The sequence below is a fragment of the Anabrus simplex genome, chromosome 4 (assembly GCF_040414725.1).
Source record: "Anabrus simplex isolate iqAnaSimp1 chromosome 4, ASM4041472v1, whole genome shotgun sequence".
NCBI classification, from domain to species: domain Eukaryota; kingdom Metazoa; phylum Arthropoda; class Insecta; order Orthoptera; family Tettigoniidae; genus Anabrus; species Anabrus simplex.
This window is the reverse complement of record NC_090268.1, coordinates 42,044,124-42,069,598: the sequence shown is the minus strand read 5'-3', so window position 1 is coordinate 42,069,598 and position 25,475 is coordinate 42,044,124.

Here is a 25,475-nt window from a genome sequence, read left to right as displayed (position 1 = left end):
TTAAAAACGCATTGTACACTTCGTGAGCGTTAATCATCGTCCGGTGTTGACATTGTGAGGTAGGTGCGAGTCAAACATGCCTTTAAAGAGCCGAATAAGGCAGTAACCACAGTTTACTGAGTTTGAACGAGGCCGTGCAATAAAGCTACCAGAAGAAGGTTGTTTTTTCGCGATACTGCAGAAAGACTTGGCAGAGATGTACCAATAGTGCATCGTTGTTGATAATAATGGCCACAAGAATGGTCAAGGAGACCTCAATCCGGCGACACACGGTCCATTACAGAGAGGGAAGAACGCCGTATTCACCGCATGGCTGTGATGGATTTTACTGTACCTGCTGCAGGTATGAGTTCTTCGGTCGGCACCAGAGTCACATACCGAACTGTAATAAATCGATTACTAGAGGGATAAGTCCACGCCAGATGTCCTGTAGTGTTCATGCCACTAACCCCGAGTCAATACCATCTGCGACTTCAGTGGTGCAAAACTAGAGCTCACTGGAGGGCCGTGTGGAGATCTTTCGTATTCTCAGATGAGAGACGTTTCTATCTTGGTGACAGTGATGGCTGTAGTTTGGTAAGAAGGAGGTCAGATGAGCGCTTGGAACCGCGCTGTGTGTGCCGCCCACACACTGGACCTACACAAGTAGCTATGGTCTTGGGAGCGATTTACTTTGACAGCAAATCCATAAAGAGAACGTTCCAGTCAGACCAATCGTTAGTGAGATAGATTCTCCTACGCATGCTCTGGCAAAATATGTAAGCAAATTTCTTCAGCCCCGTACGTACTGAACCATACGTTTGATTTATCCGGTGTCCTTGTTCACTAAAGTGCTGGTTGACTCGGCCATGTCTCACGCTTAGTACCTGTTTTCTGAGGATATTAGTTATTCCACCACTGCATGACCTCCGCCTATATTTTGCGGGATGGACTCACAGTTTAAGTAAAAACAAGGAAAAATTGTCCTCACTATTTCACCTGAGGTGTAAAAAATTCCTTACACCTTCGACGAGGTATAGACTGGCCATACATTCCGGTCCTATGGTAGTCGCAACAAGAAACACAACGAAATATCCGTCTCAACCAACCAGACAAGTCAGCAATTGGTGAGAACGCCCTATCGTCAGGTCATGACCATGTTCCAAGATTTTCGAGCTCTTACCCACACTGAATACTAGAGCTCTAAGATTTACGAACAGACGGATGATGTTGCTATTTAAAGTCCACTTTCGGGTGTAGTAGATAATTTATTCAGGGAGCATTGTTCGGAGGATGCTATATCTTGGGTTCCTGTCAAACCGATGATTTCGTGGAGGTATGTTGACGATACATATGTAGTCTGGATACAAGGTCCGGAGAAAGTCCTCCAATTTAAAAACTACCTAAATCAGCAGCATCCTTCAATTAAATTCACTGTCGAGATGGAGTTGGACGGATGCCATCCTTTCTAGAATGTTACAGTAAGGAAGAGACCGGACGACTCCTTAGGGCACACTGTTTATCGTAAGCCTACCAACGAAAATCGCTATTTCCCCGAAGAGTCTCACCACCATTCAACACAAAACAGGGCATTCTCACGACACTTGCCACGAGGGAGAAACGAATTTGTGAGCCATGAGGTGATGGGCAAATTCAAATTCGCGTTCAAGGGGAATGATTACAACGATGTTCAGATTTATGGAGCCTTGCATCTCAGCACAAAGAATGAAGTGAAGGGAACTGCCTACGTTCCTTTTATCCACAATACCACAGACCGAATTGCCAAGGTCCACCGCAAGTACAATATAAAAACCGTTATTAGCACCATCACAAAATTTGTTCACAGTTGAGGTGGATAAAATATCCTGAAGTTGTGGTGCACATTGGCCGAACATACCGGTTCCACTTATACGAGCATCAAGGAACGTCAACGAAATATTCGTTCCAAGCAGTTAAACAAATCCTGCAATTTCATTATTGTTATCTCCTTTCGGTGCTTCTCACATTTGCACTCTCCTCATTGGTAGATATTAACTCTAGGCCATGTGTCATATTTTCATATACTGTGTACACCTGTTACTGTGTTATTATTACTTATGTTCACTCTTGTGTCTTCAACCTCTTTATAGTACGTCCTTCTTTCCAAACCCCCATCCCCGAGTCATTCATTAATCTATTTTTTCCTGAAACACACCTTCACTTCCATATTGAGCTTTATTATGCTCTCTTCTTGTCATTTTTTCGTTGCACTTTATTTCTTTACGTATTTTATTTATTTTATCGTCTATGTATTTAAGACACTAGGCAGAGTTTTGTTACAGCGAGTTTGAGAGAACAGCTGAACCGATTGACATCGTAAAGCATTCTGACGAAAGCTCTTGGCCTCTAGATTTGCAGAGTGCCTTAATAAGCATAACAATTTCTTGCCGTACATTTTTAAATTATAAAGAAGAATATAGCATTCTGGTTCGCCAAAACGCTCCCCAGTACTTCAACACTACGTGGATTGTGGTAGCGCTGAGGTATACGATGAGAGAGTGGAGGTGGAAGTGAACAAGCACACATGCCCAATCGGACGTCAGCTGTTCCAGTCTGAGTTGTTGCATTTGGACAGAGTCGCTTAGTAGGGAAGAAGTTATTCGGCGCAGTGTTACTGTCTCCTTAGAGCTCTCCCTATATTTTCTACCTTGAACTGGTGTCGGAGAAATGTAAATGTCCTTTACTCCGTGTTGTAATTCGAACACTAAGGATGTGAACTTCTTCCTCTCCGGTAGTTAGGAAAGTGAGTCAATCCTCCGTGTCAGAATTTACTGTCATGGAAACCCGACGTATCGTACCTTTACTACGAGCAAACTGCTAATGTGCCAATTATCAAATCTGTTTTGGCTGGCATTTTGCTCATAGCAAACTAGGAGCAACTTTGAATGATATTAATTAAATCATTTTCGTTCCCCAACAAAACAACGCAAATGTCAAAAATGCATTTTTCATCGATAGTCCCGTGCGCAGGGGAAAAACGTATATACTTAATTCAAAAGTGCTTCAATTTATGGCTTCGTGTTTTATTAGTAGCGCGGAGAGGAATAGCCACCATTTTGTTTACCAAAGGTCGATCAGTGCACTATACATTCAGAATAGGCAGAGATCTGCGAGTATAATCCCTCGAGATGATTTAACTCCTTTAGATAAGCCATTTCCATTTTCTTTTAAGTGGCACCAATTGCCAATTAGCTAGGCACTTTGTATAATGGTCCATATAGCTCAAGGGGAATCAATGTCAAGATTGCGAACTTTTGACGCAGTACTGCCAAGAATTAATTGTACAACGAATGTATTGTATATGTCCTTCATTAAATATGTACCCCATTGACAGTCATGTTTCGTCGGGTTTCGGCTAGTTTTATTTTATTTCTTCTACCACATTCGTCTTTTATTCATCTGATCACCTTTATGCTTATTTCATAACGCACATACGTAGTAATACATCTTAATTTGAGCTAAAATGGCATCATCCATGGCCGGACTACACTATAAGGCCGTAACATTAGATATCCGACAACGTAGCTTGGAGTCAAGCATCTGACTTCTGTGTTCGTAATTTGTAAACAGGTCTAACGTGGTGTATCATTATACTTTGTGTTGCGCGTGAATTAACCTAACGGGATTGTTTTAAATTCAGAGTATACTGAAGATATTTTATGTGTTATACTTTTAAAAATTAACCTACATGCCATTTGGTATCCTGGAACGACATTAATTCACTACATAGGTGAGCTTTCTCATGTTGCAGTAACTTATGGATAATACTGACAATCCACGTCGTTTTTAAATCCATTCTGTGTTTGTATTTTTCTAATTGCATTAGTTTAAAAGTGCAGCATGATTGTGTTATTTTATTTTGCATTGCGCAAGTATGACAACCTCAACTAAAAATAATTTCAGACGCCAAAGCATTGCTGTTTCACAAGTTTTTGAAGCTGAGAAGAAGATAAGAGTGCAATGTTTGCTAGGTCTGCAGAATATAAAGAAATATCTCTAAGCAAGGACATGTTTGAATTAGATTCCGTTTCATTGAACATAACTGACGAAACAGATATATGCAGTGAATTTCCCTGTGTGCTAGTTAAAGTAAATGAAATAGGACTAGACTTCGGTAACATGTTTCCTGTCATTTACATTTCAGGCTATGTAGCTTTTAAGCTAGCCAGTAAACTTAATTGCAGATACTGTAACTCAAACATATCAAGTGAACAGTGGAAAATGACATGTTTAATAGTTTAAACAGAGATGGGTTATCGGTCCTATCAGAATTGCTCTTAAATGTGTGTACAGGTGTATATAAGATCATGCAGATTTTAATCTCTGAAGAATATGAAGTAGCATTCTTTTGGAGTAAGGATCGGAAGTGTGTATTGATTCAGCTTACAAGGCAAAGTGTAACTGATACAAGGGAGTGCTGTTCATATTATGAAAAACCTCTATACGAACATCTTTGCCTATCTCTGCCCTACTTCTTAAGACGCCGTCTCCGAGCGGACGTTGATCTTGACAGCGCAGAATGGAATGCTACTTCTGAAGTAGAGCAGTACCATCTTCGAAGGTCTTTCGGTCATGAATTTCTTCTTTTCCCAACAGATCTCTTCCCCTGCATCTTTCCTTCAATAATAAGCTGTAATACATTATACCTCTCACCTCTCATATGTCCTAGGTATTGTGTTTTCCTCTGTTTTATGGTGAGCAGTAGTTCTTTCTACTTTTTCATCCAACGAAGGACCTCGGCATTTGAGAGTTTCATTACCAAGGATATTCGCAAGAGACGGAGATACAGGAACATTTCGAAGTCATCAATACGTTTTTCTATGATTTCTATGATTGGATCCAGAGTCCAGCTTTCACATCCATATAGGAGAACAGAAAATATATAGCAGCGGATCATACTAATTCGTAGTTGGAGACCGAGATCTGATCTCACAAAGAATTTCTTCAGGGTAATGAATTGTTTCCTGGCCTGCTCAGTTCTAGATATTACCTCCCGTTTGGAGTTACAATGGTCATCCACGATAGTACCCAGATATTTGAGACAAGACTCTTGCTCAACTATTTTATCATTTACTAGCAATTACCCGCGGCTTCGCTCGCGAGGATTTCGTAATTTGATCAGAGTAATCGTTCCTCGGCATTGTACTAAGAGACTGTCTGAAAATTCCAAAAGTATAAAATCTCACCCAAATTTAAATTTCATTTACCCCAGAAATTCTTTGTAACCATGTTTGTGGTATTACCTTTTGGGGCTAAGACGACCATGCGACATAGAACTGCACATGCGAGAAACAGTCTTCTCTCAAGTCGAAAAATAAATACATGTTTCTATATTTCTAAAGGATATTCCAAATATATTCCGTTGATCAGTCCTTCCCCTACCCCCATCCAAGTGTAATTTCCGAAAACAAAAATACATGTTTCCTTATTTTTAAAGGAGATTACAAATATCCAATTTTACGTCTGTAACATTTTCAGTTTTAAAGATATGGGTATCCTTATAAAATATAATTCAACTATTTTTCACTACTTTTCACCCGCTGTTAAGTGCCCTCTGCGAAAACACAAAGGTACAGGTTCTTGTATTTTTATAGGACTTTACAAAAACCAAGTTTCTTGTCTCTAGCACGTGAAGTTTTTGACATATAATGTAAAATGGAGCCGGACGACGTATCATGTAGATATTCTGAAAGCAAGAACAATATGTGTTTCGTTATTTTTAAAGGATATACAAATACCAGTTTTCATGTCTGTACGTCTCTAACACCTTCAGTTTATGAGATAAACGTGTAAACATAAGAATTATTCAACTTCTTCTTCCTCACTTCTTTCCACCCCTCTCCCGCCTTAAGTGGACTTTCCGAAAAGAAAAAAAATACATGTTTCTTTATTTTGAAAGGAAATTCAAAATACCAACTTTCACGTCTGTAACAAATTCAGCCTTTAAGATAAAGTATCCTTATAAACGTATATCAGCTCTTTATTTGCTTATTTTCAACCCCACACCCCTTACGTCGATTTTCCGAAAAAATGCGTGTTTCTTTATTTCTGAAGGAAATTCCAAGGTAGTAATTTTCAAGTCTGTAACATCTTCAGTTTTTGAGATATAATTATACTCATGAAAGTAATTCAACTCCTTTTTCACCCCCCTTCTTACCCGTTAAGTTGACTCCCCCTCCCCAAAAGTGCCTGTTTCTTTATTTATAAATGATATTCCAAATACCTATGTGCATGTCTTTAACATTTTTAGATGAAATGAAATGGCGTATGGCTTTAGGTGGCGGGAGATCCCAGGACGGGTTCGGCTCGCCAGATGCAGGTCTTTTGATTTGACTCCCGTAGGCGACCTGCACGTCGTGATGAGGAGAAATGATGATGAAGACAACACATACACCCAGCCCCCGTACCAGGGAAATTAACCAATGATGGTTAAGATTCCAGACCCTGCCGGGAATCGAACCCGTGACCCCTGTGACTAAAGGCCAGCACGCTAACCATTTAGCCATGGAGCCGGATAAAATTTTTAATTTTTTGAGATTTAGGTATCCTCACCCAAAAAATTCAACTAATTTTTCAATTCATTCACCCCCTTACGTGGATTTTGCATAGACAAAAGGACACGTGTTTCTTTACTTTGAAAGAAGATTCCAAATATGAATGTTCATGCCTTTAACACCTTCAGCTTTTAAGATATAAGTATCCTCACAAAAATAATTCAACTCCTTTCTCACTCCAGCCCGTTAAGTTGATTCTCACCTCCCCACAATAAATGCGTGTTACTTTATTTTTAAAGATAATTCCAAGTAAAAATTTTCACGTGTGCAACCTTAAGTTCTTGAGATATAAGTTTCTCCATAAAAAGAATTAAATTTTCCTCACTTCCTTTCACCCTCACCCTTAAGTGAATTTTCCGCAAAACCAAAAAACTTGTTTCTTTTTTATAAAGGAGCTTCCAAATGCCAAATATCACGACTGTAACATCTTCAGGTTTGAGATATATATACCCTCATAAAATGAATTAAACTCCTTTGTCACCGCCCCCGCCCCAAGTTGAATCCCCCCCCCCCCCGCCATTTCCCAAAGACAAAAGATTGCGTTTTCTTTACTTTGAAAGAAAGTTCCAGATGCAAATTTTCATGTCTGTAACGTCTTCTGTTTTTGAGAAATAAGCCTCCTCATAAAAGGTGTTCAAACCCTTCTCCTCCTTTTTTCATCCCCCTTAATGGAATTTTCGGAAACAAAAAAATACGTGTTTCTTTATTTTTAAAGGAGATTCTAAATGCCAATTTTTTGATCTGTAAACTTTTAAAGTTTTGAGATATAGATACACTCATTTTAAAAATTCACCCTCACATTAATTGGATTTTCCGAAAACAAAAAATACATGTTTCTTTATTTTTAAAGGAGATCCCAAATACCAATTTTCATGTCTGTAATATCTTCAGTTTCTTAAATATAAGTAGCCTCATTAAAGGCATTCAACCGCTTTTTCACCCTTTTCCACCCCTCCTATTGGGATTTTCCGAAAACAAAAAAATACGTGTTTCTTTATTGTTAAAGGAGATTCTAAATGCCAATTTTTACATGTGTATACCTTTAAAGTTTTGAGATATAGATACACTCATTTTAAAAATTAACCCCCCTTTTAACCCGTTAGCGACGGAATATCCAAAAATCCTCCCTTAGCGAGCACCTACGTGTTAGTATGAATCTATCCTCAAAATTTCATTTCTTTATGTCCAGTAGTTTTGACTCGGCGATGATGAATCAGTCAGTCAGTCAGTCAGTCAGTCAGTCAGTCAGTCAGTCAGTCAGTCAGTCAGTCAGTCAGGACAAGTTCTTTTATATATATAGATTGCAAGATTTGTCCGAATTGTCTTCTTAGAGAACACCAACAGTTTAGTCTGTGAGGGGTTAAAATATAATCCAAACTCTTCACTGTGCTAAACTAAGGAGTTTTTCGTGCACTGAAGGGCAGGCATGTCATCAGCTATGATAACAGTAACATCTGATGTTGTTGATGATTTTCCCGTTAATTTTGATCCCACCATAGTCTGCCAATATTTCTTTAAAGATTGCCTCTGAGTAAATGTTGAACAACAGAGGTGACAGTACATAACCCTGGCGGACGCCCTTGCAAATATTTTAATCAGCAACTACACAAAACATGTTTATGATGCTGATGATATGGTTAAAGGTTCTGGTAAGAAAAGAAAATAAATGGCCGTGGAGTGATTATATAGTAAGATGATTCCCAGTGTTAAAATTGTATTTTGATGTACATAGGATTGTACTGTTTTCTAGTTGTAGTCATTTGCTTGTTCATTTTCATATTTACATTGACGTATTTATTTTAATTTTCACCTTGTTTTATATGTATCCAATGAAAACTGCTCTTCCATCAACGTTTTATTTGGAAACATAATTGAAGGTTAAATTTCCATATGTTACAAGTAAGACTCGAAAGGGTAGCAGTACACTGTTGCCAAGTTTCAGTGTCAAGGCCTTAGTGTAGTCTGGTCATGCAACATCACTTAGCACTCGGGAGGGTAGACCAAAGTGAGCCTTCTGGTGATGAACGAGAGTACCATTTGCAATAGACCAACGGTAAAGTATTCTGAAACTTCAAACCGTCATTATAAGAGAACAGACGAGATTTTCTTCTGAAGACTCGGGGCAAAGTTCTCTGCGAAACGTAAAGAATTTCACTTTTATTTATTTTCCTCGACACGACAAAAGCCGTGAAAGCATAAGTCTAAATAATAATGTGGTGTGTCCTCTGGACGGGCCTAGTGCAGGTCCTTCAAGTTCACGTCTATAGGCGACCTGCGGGTCTGTGAGGATAATTTCTATTGCTCAAGGTGACACACACCCAGCCCACGAGCCATCGGAATTAACCAATTAAGGTTAAAATCCCCGGTCCTACCGGGAATTGAACCCACGACCCCATGGACCAAACGCCAGCACGCTAACCATTTCGCCATAGACTCGGACAGTTTGAATTAAATTGAGTACATTTAAATTTATTTATAGACATACAGGTATTAATTTTATTTAGAACGGATAGTCTTCCAGTGAAGACTGCGAATACTGAACGTAAAGTACCAAGCAATTTACATAAAATAACAGAAAAAGTAATGAACATGACAATGACCAGGGTAAAATTACTTGCACTATTTGCATATTTAAACGGTAGTACAGACTTTCACTGAAGAGCAAGAAGAAGATAACTCCAGATGAGGAAAAGAGAACGGCAGCAACGACGACTGGCTTTTTTTCTTTCTTCCTTTCCACATTTAAAGCGCTCATTTGTTCCGTCCAGAACCATTACTACAAAAAACGATGACAGTTGTTGAAGAGGAAAGGAATGTTTAAGAAATGCAAACCGCAGATAAGATATTAGTAAGACTCGGAGAGAAATAAAAGTGAGCGGACACTTTGAGAGTTCTTTCTGACGATGCATTATGGCATGCCTTATGGCGTAAACCTTAAGGGTTACATTGAATTATTTTTCTTATTAATGCCTATTATCTTTAATTATATCTTGTGAACTCGCTTTATTTACTTACGGTGCTAATTTTATTTATTGAATCATTTGAAAGAAAATAAAAAGAGAAACAGAAAAAATAAATATATTTTCAACATGGCAAAAGTATGACTATTATTAAGGTAAGTGGACCAAATTCGTCCTCTTTGCAGATTTGGAATCCTAGAAATTCAGGCTAGAAATGGGTATGCAAATTACTAAATATATTTTCCACTTACGGGCAAGTTACAATGAAACTGTTATAACGTAGGGTAGTCAGTATTTAACATAAACACTGGAAAAAACTGAATGACCAAAAATGGGTTCGTAATTTCGTCCCCCACAGAATTTATGAAAAGTACTATTCATTTTAATATATTAATCCTTTCTAACCTTACCGAACACTTTTCCTATAATGAATTACTTGAAGGCCATTTATGAAAGGTGTTTTCTTGGTATTCTTTATTCGAATCTGGAAGATAGTGGGTTCGAATCCCACTTTCGGCAGACCTGAAGATGGTTTTCCGTGGTTTCCCATTTTCACACTAGGCTGTACCTTACTTAAGGCCAGGCCGGTTCCTTCCCATTCCTAGGCCTTTCTTGTCCCATCGTCGCCATAAGAACTATCTGTCTGTGGGAGGTAAAGCAGATAGCAGGTATTCTATATAACATCGTCTTCCAGCGTTGCTCGTGGAATGTTAAACGCTTTACTTGCACGTTTGTAACCCATTATCGTGTTCCTCACTGTCTTAATCACCTTTTCATAGCCTCCTTATCCCACTGCTTGCGTTTTCCCATGTGACAACTTCATAAACAACAAATAACATAAAAGGGGACGAATTTACGATCATTCCCTGATTTATTATAGTGGCCGCTACAGTAACACATGCGATTGCTCAGTTCCTTTATATAATACCGTTTCATTTGGATCATGTCAGTTTACGTCCCGTAACCAAAAGTTCCGGAACTGCGCCCCACACTTGCGAACCCAAACCGTTCACATCACTCACTTTTTAGGCAACTTGTACGACCTCTACTACCGACCACTTTTCGTAATATCTGAGTATCTATTTGGGCCCTTTCCCCAAATTATTTCCTACGACACTCGCTTTTACGGCCTTCCAAATTTACTCGGATCATTCTAACATCCTTTAGTACTACTCCTCCTCCTAATAATAATAATAATAATAATCATAATAATAATAATACAAAAAGTGCTTTTCCCTTAACAGAGAAGTTCATCACTACAACACTGTCATCAAACCAGTATCACTGTATGCATCTGAATGCCTTATCCTGTCCGAGAAATGTTTGCTTGCGTATTTAGGGAGGAAAGGAACAAAGATCCTGCACACCGTACTTGGCCCAAACTAGAACAATGGCATCTACATTAGAAAATCCTGGTAAGAAGTATATTCTATGATAAAGAAGATCACGGACACAATGCGAAAAGGCAGAGCTCGCTTCTACGGTCATATACGACGGATGATCGACTCTCGATGGACGAAACGTATCTTCAGTATATTTGACTAAAAACCAAAAACGGCAATGCCATGGTACGTTAATGTCGAGAAAGATCTTAAAGAACTGGACCTACAAGCAGAAGATGCACAAGACCGAAAACTTTTCAGAGCGGCCATCAAGACTTTTGGGACTTCCCGGGACGAAAAAAGGGAAACTGGTGCTAAATGGACAGAAGAACGTCGTGCTAAACACAGTGAGCTAATGAAGACGATGTGGATGAAGCGAAAAATGAACAAATGCCAGAACGTAAAGTGAGGCTTATCGTGGTCCCTAGCTGGTCGATTAGCGAAGATGAATAATAATAATAATAATAATAATAATAATAATAATAATAATAATAATAATAATAATAATAATAATTTATTTATTTACGTCGCGCTAACTGTTTCTCCAGAGACGCCGAGGTGGCGGAATTTTTGTCCCGCAGGAGTTCTTTTACGTGCCAGGAAATCTACTGACACGCAGCGGACATATTTGAGCACCATCAAATACCATTGGACTGAGCTAGGATTGAACCTTCCATGTTGGGCTCAGATGGCCAGCGCCTCCACCGTCTGAGTCACTCAGATATTCTATATAATTGTTGTCAATAATACAGTGAGTTTTTCCCATCGGTTGGCCGGCAGGTGCACCCAGCTTATCTGCCTCCCGTTGACTCATTACGTCCCGTTACACAGCGCAGCGACAGCACGGGAATGTCCGCACTTCGCAGTTCAGGTCCGTGCTTAGAACATGTATTACTGAGCTCGATAGCTGCAGTCGCTTAAGTGCGGCCAGTATCCAGTAATCGGGAGATAGTGGGTTCGAGCCCTACTGTCGGCAGCCCTGAAGATGGTTTTCCGTGGTTTCCCATCTTCACACTAGGCTGTACCTTACTTCCTTCCACTTCCTAGACCTTTCCTATTTCATCGTCGCCGTAAGACATATCTGTGTCGGTGCGACGTTAAGCAAAAAAAAAAAAAAAAAAAAAAAAAAAGTATTAAGTGTTGTTATGTCGCTCCAACTACTCTCGAGTTGTCAAGTATTACTTCGGGGTATAATTCTCATAATGCCTCCACATGTGTACACGGTAGAGGAAAGGGTATTTATGTGGGAAAATTATGTGAAAACAGAGTTTTGCAGGGAAGTCGTCAGGTGGTTTGTAACACAATTTCCAGGTGTTCGCCCACCACACATAAAAACCGTGCGGAAACTCATAAACGAGTTGAGAGGAACTGCCTGTTTACGCGATAATAAGCGAAGTGTTGAAAAACGTGCACTTAACGAGGAAACAGTAAACGAAATCGCAGAAAAATTATAACACACACATACAAAATCCGTAAGACGATCTGGAGAAGGAGCCGAGGTTTCGAAGTGCTCAGCATGGCGAGCATGCTAAATTTGAAACGAAATGTGTGGATGCAGCAGGAGAATATTTCCAACATCTCCTGTCATAAGGTACGAGCTTATTATCTTAATTTTTATTTTCTTAATTTTAATTGTTATCTCGTGTCATGTCCGCCTCTGTGGTGTAGTGGTTAGCGTGATTAGCTGCCAGCCCCGGAGGCCCGGGTTCGATTCCCGGCTCTGCCACGAAAATTTGAAAAGTGGTACGAGGTCTGGAACGGGGTCCACTCAGCCTCGGGAGGTCAACTGAGTACAGGTGGGTTCGATACCCACCTCAGCCATCCTCGAAGTGGTTTTCCGTGGTTTCCCACTACTCCTCCAGGCGAATGCCGGGATGGTACCTAACTTAAGGCCACGGCCGCTTCCTTCCCTCATCCTTGCCTATCCCTTCCAATCTTCCCATCCCTCCACAAGGCCCCTGTTCAGCATAGCAGGTGAGGCCGCCTGGGCGGGTTACTGGTCATACTCCCCAGTTGTATCCCTGACCAAGAGTCTGAAGCTCCAGGACACTGCCCTTGAGGCGGTAGAGTTGGGATCCCTCGCTGAGTCCGAGGGAAAAGCCCAACCTGGAGGGTAAACAGTTGATGATGATGATGATGATCTCGTGTCATGCTCGAATAAAGTGAGCGAACTGCTGTCCTTATTGCTATGTCGCGGAGCGGGCAGTGATGAGTCAACGGGAGGCAGATAAACTGGGCGCGCCTGCCGGCCAACCGATGAGAGAAACTCGCTATATTAGACTGCTTGACTTACCCCAAAAGTAACTAAATAATTCAAGGAATAAATGGACATGTAACAAATAGGCCGTTGTGAAGAAATACAGAGTGAACAAAAGGATGGGACTGTAATATTTGAAAATATTGCAAGAGTTACCGGCATTATCCTCAGTGTTTTTTCCAACCCATACATCACAGAACTTTTCTGTCGTTCTTCCAACAAAGTGGATTAACAGCTAACCACCCGCTGACCCCTGTAAATCAACTCACTTTTAAAAATAAAGTTTCCCTCGAGTATACGTGTTCTTCATGGTTGCAACCCAAAAAGATACTCGTAGTTTTATTGCGGCAACTCTTTATTCTGCATTGCAGTGGCTTGTGAGATTCTATACAGAAACATTTAGCAAATAAAGTTATGAAAGTTGACGGAATATTCCTCGAAGCGGAGGACGTCTGCAGGTCAGCTTTAAGGCAGATAAATTTAGCGATGTAGCTCATTCTCTGTTATCTCCTTTTAATGTTGCGTCATTCCTCCTCACTAGACCAAAATAATAGTAGACATACCTCGCAAACAAAGTTGATTAGCTAGGTTGAACCAGTCAGGAACAAGTCATGACTAGGACAATAATGGTGTTGGTTCCTAGAATTTTTGAATAAAGATTAAAACATCCACAGTTCAAGCCCTTGAGGCAAGCAACTCAATGTTGAAAACATCCTAGGGGTATGAGCTACGAATTTTAGGTAAATAAAGTATGAGGATATATTATTTAGATCCTCCGTGCTCAGGCGGCAGCGCGTCGGCCTCTCACCACTGGGTCCCGTGGTTCAAATCCCGCTCACTCCATGTGAGATTTGTGCTAGACAAAGCGGAGGCGGGACAGGTTTTTCTCCGGGTAGTCCGGTTTTCCCTGTCATATTTCATTCGAGCAACACTCTCCAATATCATTTCATTTCATCTGTCAGTCATTAATCATTGCCCCAGAGGAGTGCGACAGGCTTCAGCAGGCGGCACAATTCCCATTCTCGCCGCTAGATGGGGCTTCAATCATTCCATTCCTGACCGGTCGAATGACTGGAAATGGGCTGTAGATTTTCAATATATCCTTTATCTATTCTTGCCAGTTGTTTTACGTCGCACCGACACAGATATATGGTGACGATGGGACAGGAAAGGGCTAGGAGTGGGAAGGAAGCGGCCATGGCCTTAATTAAGGTACAGCCCCAGTATTTGCCTGGTGTGAAAATGGGAAACCACGGAAAACCATTTTCAGGGCTGCCGACAGTGGGGTTCGAACCTACTATCTCCCGAATACTGGATACTGTCCGCACTTAAGCGACTGCAGCTATCGAGCTCGGTTTATCTATTCTTAAAAATTACAATCCTTTCCTTTAATTATCGTTATCCGGTCGATTGGATGAGCACTTTTCCTTTTTTTTACCACTATGAGCGCTAATGTGAGTCAGTGCGGAGTTTCACTTAACCCCTTATAACTACATTCGGTGTAGACATTTTTACAAAATTGAATAAAACGTTTAAGGGTATTGAACCAAGGAATACGTTCCAGAAATAACTTTGTAAATAAGTAATTTGGCTATGATTTGTAAAAAAGAAAGAAAAGAGTACAGAAACAAGCGATTTTAGGCTGTTTTTCAGGAACTGCATTTAAGGCGAAAGTTGTTTTATTTTTAAGTTTGATAGAGCTATCCAAGACACAAAATTTGCAATCTTTCCGGGCCCTTTAGCCCTTCAATTTTCGACACAATTGAGGAAATTGCTTAATTTTACGTTCTTCATAGTACGTACGGTATGGGACCCCTGCTTTGTCTGCTAAGAAGTATTTTCAACATTAACACTCCAATGAAGTACAAACGCGGGCAAGCAATGGTTCTACTAAACAAAATACAAATTCATAAAACGTTCAAACCAACCGAATGACTTTATTTCTTCATTTGAAAGTCTTTCTCGAAGCTTGATAAATCTGATCTGGTGTTGTCCATTGCCACTTTTGTAGATCAGAAGCAGAATGTCGAACAGGGGATCTCAAGATCCTTGGTTGAAACATAGCCTTGTTATTGAAAGGTGGTTAAAAGTTCATACGGCACTCCCTGCTGTACAATGTCGGTATGGAACGGTTTATTGATAACGCATTCCGAGAAAATGAATTGAAATTCAACAATAAGTCACTCAATAGATTTCCGGTTTTAATGTCTATCTGACTCGACATTGAATCCCAGGCAGCCCAGTTGCGTCAAAGCAGAACTGTACCTGAGGCGGAATTCCTTTACCTTTTTTCCAAGCTGTTTTACGTTGCATCGACACAAATAGGACTTATGGCGATGATGGGACAGGAAAGGGCCCTGATTGAGGTAAATTACGTTAAAGTTAAATTAAGGTATAGTCCGAACATTTGCCTGGCGTTAAAATGGGAACCCACAGAAAACCATATTCTGGACTACCCACAGTGGGGTTCGAACCCACTATCTCCAGCGACTGCAGTTCGGTATTTGACTTCTTCATCTCCGTTTCTTTGTGTTCGAACAGTCTCTTCGTACCTCCCCAGAGTAGGAAACATTGTGCTGTTTTTGTGTACCGAACAATACAAATCTTCATTAACATCCCTCACATTTTTAATGCAAGATCATGCTGTCTGACTACCACGTGACCCATCTGTTTACTACTCTTATGACCTGTGCGTGTATATTATTCTATCGGGAAGTGTTTCTACATACTTGGACGTGTGTAACCTACTGGTTTTGTGCCTGAAAAATGTTTTTTAATTAAGATGCAGACGCATAGTTGAGAATATACGTAACTAAAAAAATACTGGACGCGCCAGGTCAGCTCATTTGTTTTGCTGAATGGCGTTCGTTGTGATCCTGTGAGAGTTCAATATCAATTTTCAATATTGCACATGGTTCTCCTTTCAGTAAATTAAGCATTGTGTCATATATCAGTAGGATATAAGTACAATAATAGAAATGGCAAATAACTGTGTCATAAGGGCAGCGAGAGGAAATCCATAAAACAAAACCAAACCAAACCCCATGGCACTACAGCCCTTGAAGGGCCTTCGCCTACTAAGCGACCGCTGCTCAGCCCGAAGGCCTGCAGATTGCGAGGTGTCCTGTGGTCAGCACGACGAATCCTCTCGGCCGTTATTCTTGACTTTCTAGACCGGGGCCGCTATCCCACCGTCAGATAGCTCCTCAATTATAATCACGTAGACTGAGTGGACCTCGAACCAGCCCTCAGGTCCAGGTAAAAATCCCTGACCTGTCCGGGAATCGAACCCGGGGCCTCCGGGTGAGAGGCAGGCACGCTGCCCCTACAGTACGGGGCCGGAAAATCCGTAAAAGGAAGAAAAAGTAAAATAAAATAAAGAAAGAAAAAACAAAATGAAAGGAAACATCTATATATAGGGGAAAATGCGAACCAGATGCTGACAGTAACAAAATCTATAGAGGGTGTAAGAAAAATACAGGGCAACATTTTAAGAATGTCTTTCTTATATATAGTGAGTAAAAAATAAGTTATGTTTCCGAAATACTCAATTTCTCGAGTTTAAAATATGGCCTTAATTCATCCGAACGCGTTAAATTACTGCAATTATGAAATATTCCTTTGACATTTCTTAAATTAAATATTTGAAATATCCTTCCCTCGCTGATCACGGGACTCGCTTGTTTCATATAATTCTGAACAAAATCCGAAATTCCTAGCATGGTACATACTGTGTGAAAGGCTCTGTGAATTCATTAAAAATGTGTTGCAACATTGTTCACTTCAGAGAAGACAGATACGTTATAGCTTATCATCGTTACACATTCAATACACGAACTGAGGGACTGAGTGATAACATTTGACAGTCGGAAAACTCAGAAATTAAGCATTTCAGGACAAATGTTAATACGACCTGTTTTACTTCTCCACCTATGAGGACACCATTCTCCAAATTTCCTCATTACTATTGTAGCACCTCGTGTTACACCTGACTCTTGTCGAAAAATTAGTTTGTTCCTCATTTATTAATCCGTTTACCCTTAAGGGTTGGTTTTCCAGTCGGACTCAGCGAGGGATCCCACCTCTACCACCTCAAGGGCAGCGTCCTGGAGCGTGAGACTTTGGGTCGGGAATACTACTGGGGAGAAGGACCAATACCTTACCGGGCGGCCTCACCTGCCATGCTCAACAGTGACATTGCGAGGGGAGATGATTGGAAGGGATAGACAAGGAAGAGGGAAGGAAACAGCCGTGGCCTCATGTTAGGTACCATCCTGGTATTAACCACGGAAAACCACTTCGAGGATGGCTGAGGTGGGAATCGAACCCCTCTCTACTCCGTTGAACTCCCGAGGCTGAGTGGACCCAGTTCGAACCCTCGTACCACTTTTAAAATTCCGTAGCAGAGCCGGAAATCGATTCCGGACCTGCGGGGGGTGGCAGTTAATCACAGTAACCACTACACCCTTGTTATTATAAGGAGAATTTCAGAAGTTGGTTCTGAGACACAGTGCCATATTTTCACTAGTAAAGAAACTTTACCGTTTATTCTCCATATACGTAACACTCTAGAGAAATCTTCCTTACGCCGAGCTCAATAGCTGCAGTCACTCAGTGCGGCCAGTATCCAGTATTTGGGAAATACTGCGCTCGAACCCCACTGTCGCTGCTCCGAAGATGGTTTTCCATGGTTTTCTATTTCCTCACAAGGCAAAAGCTGGGGCTGTACCTCAATTAAGACCACGCTACTTCCTTACGACTCCTAGCCCTTTCCTATCCCTTAGTCGCCGTAAGACCTGTCTGTGTCGGTGCGATGTAAAGCAACTTGTAAGAGATAAATCCTTTCACCCCACAGTTTTCCTCTATGGACGTAATCGTCTGTATTTTCACTGATTTTCTTTCCTTTGATAGTTGCTTAGCATCACAAAAACTCTTTAATAATAATGATGATAATGTTATTTGCTTTACGTCCCACTAACTACTTTTTTTGGTTTTCGGAGACACCGAGGTGCCAGAACATTGTCCCGCAGGAGTCCTTTTCCGTGCCTGTAAATCTACCAACACGCGGCTGACGTATTTGAGCACCTTCAAATACCAGCGGACTGAGCCAGGATAGAACCTGCCAAGTTTGGGTCAGAAGGCCAGCGCCTCAACTGTCTGAGCCACTCAGCCCGGAAGAAACTGTTTAACACGTTCGCGGCCGCTCGGATATCGGCAACCATTACCGTGGTACCGTAATACATTTTTGCTTAAAGGACTTCATTTCTGTGTCCTTATGCATTTTAGATTATTATTTTAATTATTTCAATGTTATTAATGTGCATACGAGCCATGACACACACGTTGCGTCATCGGCACTACCGATGAGTTTTTCGTCTTCGGTGCCGTTTGACGCAGCGTGTGCGTCATAGCTGGTAATGAAGTGGAACGAGGAAACTAATGTTTTGTTCGAACGTAGAACTTCTTTACAACAGAAAAATAAGTTTTTTAACATTTCACACACAAATACTGTGCAGTAGAATCTTATTATTGCTGTGTGAGCATGTATACTTACATTACTCCATAAGCTGTACAATGTAACTTGCCATTACAGTGGGCTACCTTCCAGTGACATTTCCTCGAAAAAATAACTCTTCTGCAAATGCGTTACATTTCAGTTACAATGTTATTCAGCAAATTGTCATCTGCAAGCAAGCGAAAATAATCAATGGGTTTCGCGTCACTTGGCTGTGGAACCTTCATTCCCGATCGACCAATAACGTTTATTTGTTTCATTGATGACGAATCTGAACTCCAAGAAATGACCCCTGGAATATTTCCAACGTTATTTGGCGGGATATTTGGAGATGAGATATTGCTTACGTTTCCTCACCTTCTGTAATGTGAGAATTGGGAGTAGAAAATGGAGTAGGAAATGGAAAAAGCTGTATTCATATATTAGGAATCAAAAAGGAAAAGGAATCCAAATTCCTACAATGGTGGGAGAAGGGGGTGAACACTATTTAACAGATACTGAGAAAGCAAACCTCTTTAGTAGGGAATTCCGAGATTCAGTAGAAGATTGTCAGGACTTGGAAACCGTAACAGAAGATAGAGAGGGAGAGACACAGAGGGAAACAAGAAGCTTCTCATTCACAAATGAAGATATTTTCAGAGAAATCCAACTGCTTCAGCAAGGAAAAGCAGCAGGAAGTGATCAAATTACTGGGGAGGTATTAAAGACAATGGGGTGGTATATAGTGCCTTATTTAAAATTTCTCTTTGACTATGTCATAAATAATAGTGTGATACCAAAGGAATGGAAGGAATCTATAATAATACCAATTTATAAAGGAAAGGGTGATAAAAGGAAACCAGAGAACTACAGACCAATCAGCCTGACCAGTATAGTTTGTAAAATACTGGAGAGTTTAATAGCAAAGTACATCAGAGGGATATGTGATGATAAAAATTGGTTCATGAGGAGCCAGTATGGATTTAGAAAGAAATTTTCTTGCGAGGCACAACTGGTGGGATTTCAGCAGGACATATCAGTTCAGTTAGATTCAGGAGGCCAGTTAGATTGCATAGCCATAGATCTTTCCAAAGCCTTTGATAGAGTGGAACATGGAATATTATTAAAGAAATTGGAGGGAATAGGATTGGATGTAAGGGTTATACGTTGGATAAGAACATTTCTAAATTCAAGGGTTCAGAAAGTCAAAGTAGGAAATAATATATCACAGGAAGAGAAAGTCTGGAAGGGAATTGCACAGGGTAGTATAATCGGTCCGTTACTTTTCTTAATATACGCAAATGATTTAGGGAACAATATAACATCGAAAATAAGATTGTATGCAGATGACATAATTGTTTATAGGGAAATAAATAACATTGAGGATTGTTCAGAATTACAAAGGGACCTTGACAGTATCCAAGAATGGGTTGAAGAAAATAATATGAAGATTAATGGAGGCAAATCAACTGTTACAACATTTACAAACAGGAGCTTTAAAACTGAATTTGAATATACTTTGGATGAGGTAGTTATCCCAAAAGATGGCAAGTGCAAATACTTAGGTGTGAGATTTGAAAGTAATTTGCACTGGAAGGGTCATGTTGATGACATTGTTGGGAAAGCATACAGATCGTTACATGTCATAATGAGACTACTTAAAGGATGCAACAAAGAATTAAAAGAAAAAAGTTACTTAAGTATGGTTCGTCCATTATTGGAATATGCAAACAGTGTTTGGGATCCTCACCAAGAATACCTAATAAAAGAACTAGATGGTGTGCAGAGGAAAGCAGCAAGATTTGTAACAGGGGATTTCAGGAGAAAGAGTAGTGTATCAGAAATGTTAGAAGAACTTGGGTGGCAAACTTTAAGTAAGAGAAGGGAGAAAACTAGACTTATAGGATTATATAGAGCCTATACAGGAGAAGAAGCATGGGGAGATATCCGTGAGAGGCTTCGGTTGGAAAATAATCATATTGGTAGAACTGACCACAAGTACAAAATTAGAAGGAATTTTAGCAGAAGCGATTGGGGTAAATTTTCTTTCATTGGGAAGGGCGTGAAGGAGTGGAACAATTTACCACGGGTAGTGTTTGATCCTTTTCCAAAATCTGTACAGATATTCAAGAAGAGAATAAACAACAACAGAGATAATAAATTAAATGTTAGAGGGCATTCGACCAGTGCAGGATATTGTAAATAATAAATGTGTGTGATTAAATTAATTCCATCCCCTGGTCTAAGGAGTTTGGACAGCCCAAGTAGGGGACTGCCTGTAGGGGTGAAGTACAGTGGGGACTTCGAGGGCCCTCGGACCGCTACGGTAGCTGTGAAGGCCCTTCAGGAACTCTGAAAAGTGGTGGCAAAAGGGGCTCTGGTTAAGACGCAGCAGGTCGTTATTCTACTTAGGTTCCAAAATGGGTAAAATATAAATATGTAAATAAATTCAGTGTTAATTTTTATCTTATACCAGTTGTATAGTATTATTAGAAGTAATTTCACATACCGTACTGTATATGAGTTGACTATGTTTGTAAGATATTATAAGTAGAATTTTGTAAACAATATAAATTTATTAAGGATGATGTGTGTGTTTAATATAAAAAATTATTAGAGTAAATTGTATAATACTGTATTCTAGGAAAATTTTCTTCGTCTCCTGTTAATTTAAAATTTAGTGCTTGACAATAATGTATTTTAGTGTACCATTTGCCACCGAGGTAGACACCTCATTTGCAAATAAAGAGATTTTGATTTGATTTTGATTTGATTTGACACTCGACACACACATCCGTGATTAAGATTCTCACTCAGGTGGCTACAGTCACTTTTCACACTGTCATCACTGTCATCACTATCAGTGCTGTCACTGTCACTGCCGTTGAGGAGAGCTTCCAGACTATCATCATTAATTGCAAATTGCCTGTTTATCTCGCTAAGATGGGGTTTCTTCCGGAGAGAAGGTTCTGAAACTTCACTGTTCTCTCTTGAAATCGCAGAAACGTATGCCGACTTGTAATGGCTACAGAGATTGTAACTAACAATTGATCTGATGCGCGGATGGCGCATATGTTTAACAACACCATATATATATATATTTCGTATGGCATGAGGATACATTGTTACAATTTGGTTATTAACAAATATGTACAATTAAACGAAAAACCATAACAATGGACAGATAAGAGGTCTGTTAGTTTACATACATATTGGCGGAAATACGAGCTTTAATATTTGGTGCGGAGTGTGACGCACGTGTGTCGTCATCGGCACTGAGTGAAAGTGGAGTCATGACGCATATGTGTCGTCATCGGCCGCGAACGTGTTAAGGTTACACCTAAGGTACCGCTGCATGTCGTAAGAGACGACTAAAAGGGACCAGGGTTTCTCAAATTCGGAGGGCGGATTGATGACCACGGTTCGCCTAGCTGACTCTAGAATTGTTCTCACTATCTTGTGCCAGACTCCTAACCTTTACATTTAGTATCCCAGGTCCTTTGGTCAACACTTGTTCTTTTTCTCGACCCCGACGGTAAAAGGTTTTTGAGGCCTAGGGAATCTTTCATGTTTTTTTTTTTTTTTGCTATTTGTTTTACGTCGCACCGACTCAGATAGGTCTTACGGTGATGATGAGATAGGAAAGGCCTAGGAATGGGAAGGAAGCGGCCTTAATTAAGGTACATCCCCAGCATTTGCCTGGTGTGAAAATGGGAAACCATGGAAAACCATCTTCAGAGCTGCCAACAGTTGGGTTCAAACCCACTATCTCCAGGATGCAAGCTCACAGCTGCGCGCCCCCTAACCGCACGGCCAACTTGCCCTGTAAATCTGTCGTGTTCACGCCCTTTGTGACCCTTCCCATTTTTTACCGATACCTTCATTTTTCGAAGTGTCGGATCTCTTCCATTTATTACTCTGACTAAAGTTGCCCAGTTGTAGTTCTCATAAAACAGTCATCACGACTACCACATCATGAAAGTTCTTGGCTCGGTGGTATTTGAAGGTGCTCAAATACGTCAGCCTCGTGTCGGTAGATTTACTGGCACGTAAAAGAACTCCTGCGGGACTAAATTCCGGCACCTCGGCGTCTCCAAAAACCGTAAAAGAGTAGTTAGTGGGACGTAAAACAAATAACATTATTATTATTATTAAAGTTCTTGGAAATAATGGGCTACGAAAGAGATGCGATTGAACATATAATGTCTGAGGTGCAATCTCGGTATTTACCTGGTATGTAAATGCAACATTATGGAAAACTTTCATGGCTGCTGATGGTGGAATTCGATCCCACCCTCTCCCGAATTCAAGATTGCAGCTACACGATCCATACCATGTAACAAAATTCCTCAGTCCATCTGAATCACTATTGTGTTATTTATGATTCTAATTTCAGTTGGGCATGAATTCCTACAGCGTACGGTCGCCGTTATTCTGGCGAGCCAACGTGATGAATGGGTGCAGACAGTGCAGATCGCTTTAAATGTCTGACGGGAACTTGCTCAAAAGTGACAACAGGATAGTCCGCTCTCAGTGTCCTCCTTTTACTACAGCTCTTTCCCATGTCTGTGGGGTTGCGGGTGCGAACTTCATCGCACGTGTGAATTTGGCGCTATTTTACGGCCGGATGCCCTTCCTGACGCTGACCCTATATGGAGGGATGTAATCACTATTGCGTCTCTGTGGTGTTTGTTAGTGTGACATGTTGTCTGAATATGACGAGGAGAGTGTTCAGACCGACACAAACACCCAGTCCCCGACCTAGAAGAATTAATCAAAAGCGATTAAAATCCCCAACCCGACCGAGAATCGAACCCGGGACCCTCTGAATCGAAAGGCAGTACGCTGACCATTCAGCCAACGAGTCGGGAAATAGTCCGCTCTTAGTACAGAACAATAATTCCACAGAAGCTTATTTTCTCATCAAGTTTCGAAGTTCATTTAGAATAAATGACATATACGTAAATAAATTCCTTCCGGGAAATTCATCTTGCTCAAAATGCAGATGTTTATAAAAACGAGACGTACTCATGATGGAATTCAACTGTAAAATCTGAAGAGTTTCACTAATTACGGGACACTGGGTGCTATATACAAGGTTAATCGGACATATGAGCCTTACAGTATAATGAAAAATGTGTGAAAATAATTCACCGGGCGAGTTGGCAGTGCGGTTAGGGTTGCGTAGCTATGCGCTTGCTTCCTGGATATAGTGGATTCGAACCCCACTGTCGGCAGCTCTGGAGATGGTTTCGCGTGGTTTTCCATTTTCACACCAGGCGAATGCTGGGGCTGTACCTTAATTAAGGCCATTGTGACTTCCTTCTCACTCCTAGGCCTTTCCCATCCCATCGTCTCCATAAGACCTGTCTATGTCGATGCGACGTAAAACAAAATATTAAAATAGAAAATTCGATATCTCGCGCTGTTTTTATTTTATTAGCCAATCAGATTGCTTCCTCGGCGAATTCAAACGGGTGCTATTTCTCGAATACAAGCTCACAGATGCGCGCCCCTAGCCGAGCAGCCAACTCGCTCGGTGTCCTTTTCAGCTGTAGTTTATCTCTCAGTTCTTCATTGAAGCCAGTGCACTATTTTAGACCTTTAAATCGACTTTGCTATGATGTACTTACTGTATGATGGCAATTTAATCGTAAGTACTTTGATCTACTTGATTTACCTAGATGTTGAACGAATTTCTACTCTACGATTGACCATAAACACATGAAATGCATGACTATAATGCAAGTGTTGTGCCATCTGGCACATTTTCACACAGCAGTTCTATATTTTGCCATCCTCCTCATCCGGTGGTATATTCCTGGTATCTTGACGCTATCCAAAATCTGGTACGTTTTCAGTCCTCTTCCTCTCCTTCCATTCACAGTTCTTTCTAGAGCGTCCATCAATACAGTTTTCTCCAACCAGTAACTCTTCATTATTCTTATGGCATTTAACAGGCTTCTCTTTATCCCAATTTCATCAAACACATCCTCACCCCTTACTCCTAATAACCTATTATTTACCCTCGTCAGTCACATATGAAGCGCCACATTCTATCGTCGCTCTTCTTCAACGTCTAATTTTCTGCTCAACGCAGAGCCATATTCCAAACAAAGTGCTTGCCAGTCTTGCCCTCATATCCATGTCCAGGCAATACCATGACTAACTTCTGATAAATCCTATTACACTTGGTTAAGAAAATAGGTCCGAATCTTTCAGGCTGAATAATAATAATAATAATAATAATAATAATAATAATAATAATAATAATAATAATAATAATAATAATAATAATAAGGGCTTACTAGAAAACATTGAAAAGACAGAAAGGAAGATCTTGAGGAAGATACTAGGGCCCAGGAAAGTGGGTCAAGAATTTAGACTGCGACCAAATGAGGAACTATACAAAAGGACCGAAAAAATCACAACATCCTTCAAGAAGAGAAGACTCTGCTTCTACGGACACATTAAAAGAATGCCACCAGAGAGAACAGCCAAGCGAATTCTGGAATACATGGAGAACAGGAAGACACAAACTAGCTGGCTTAAAGGGGTCAAGGAGGATATGGAGGAAAATAATATATCATAGCAGGTAGTATACAACAGACAGGAATACAGAAAAATCATCAACAAAATTAAGGGATTCCAAGATCAAAGTAGCAAAAAACGGACCGGTAACAACTGGTCACGAGAACGTAAAGATGAAGAAGTACTGGGCCAATCGAAAGAGGAAGAACCGTAAATGAATGATGCTTAACGTGGTCCATAGTAGACCCATTCGAAAACAACAACAACAACAATAATAAT